Below are 1,349 nucleotides of genomic sequence, written 5' to 3'. Positions count from 1 at the left end.
GTCTATTTATTTCGATTTGAAATTATTGAATTATTATAGACAATAGTAAAAACCGTTCTTTAAAACTTCAATTGAAATCATTCTCTATTAGGATAATAAAGGCAGCGATTTTTTTTATTGTCGTTGTCTTAGATAAAAAATCATTGTCTATTAATATTGTTAATGGTCGCATACCACAGTTAAAAAATTATTGTCAAAACATTATCTAAAATTTTAGGAATGATTTTTTGATCTATGATAATAGTTTTTTGCCGTTTCGAAAATTCTGATTTATTGTAGTGATATTAGGCTGATTTAATTGAATTTAGTTATTAGAAAGACGTGTTCATCTAGTATTATTTAAAAAAAGAAAACTTGTAGTGAGTACTAGTAGTCGAACTGATCTCTTTTCTTCTTTAGCATATTCTATATATAAACATTATGTATGTGTTTAGACTAACCTGACAAAGATAGCATATAACAGAAAGATATCTATTGATATATGTAATGGAGACAAAATTTTTCAATCTTAACAAAAAAACCAAATAAAGAAAATTTATGTATTATTTTCGGTATCTCTTAAAAGTCTAAATAAAAAATAGCCATTATTGTGTTTTTATCTTTATAGTTCTATCTCAAATATAAAACTNNTCAGGAGGGTAGAACTAGGCATTTTAGTAGAGATCCGAGGGTTTGGAATCGAGAAGAGTTCTGTTGTTTGAAAAATGAATCGTTCTCTATCTTTGTAGATCATCTACTGGAGGATATATCTAAGAAGGAGTTGTACCACTTGTTCAACTGGACTGGACGTATAAATGATATCTATCTGTCACGAAAATATAAGAATGGATCTATACACATTTTTGCTTTCGTCCGGTATAAAACGAAGGGCGGAGCAATGAAGGCTATTGCGAAAATGAATGGAATGAAGCTATGAAGTAAGGTTGTCTCGGTAGGAGAAGCTAAGTATCGGTGTATGAATGAAGGGAAGAATATGAAGAGACATCATGGGGTGGATGACATCTAAAATATTGTTAAGCTACAATCTCATCGTGAGGAAAACCATAGGTCTTCAGGCAAAATTGTGAAAGATCTAAGGAAGGATGAGAAGAAAGAAGATCTACACAGCAACGGGTGGACGAAGAAGATAGAAGTGCATGTGGCAAAAGAGAATCTAGACTGGTTACAAAGGAGTCTAATAGGAGGGACGACAAAGGCTATTGACTATAATTCTTTGAGGACCATGATTGGAAAGAATTTGCCTCAAGTTGTGCATGTACGAAAATTAGGAGTGTACAAAGCACTCCTGAGTTTTGATAGTGTAATAAGTGTAGAAGAAGACTTCACGTTCAAAAGGAATAATTTATTAT

The sequence above is a fragment of the Arachis ipaensis genome, chromosome B05 (genome assembly GCF_000816755.2).
Source record: "Arachis ipaensis cultivar K30076 chromosome B05, Araip1.1, whole genome shotgun sequence".
In the NCBI taxonomy this organism is placed as follows: Eukaryota; Viridiplantae; Streptophyta; class Magnoliopsida; order Fabales; family Fabaceae; genus Arachis; species Arachis ipaensis.
This window is presented reverse-complemented; position numbering follows the sequence as displayed.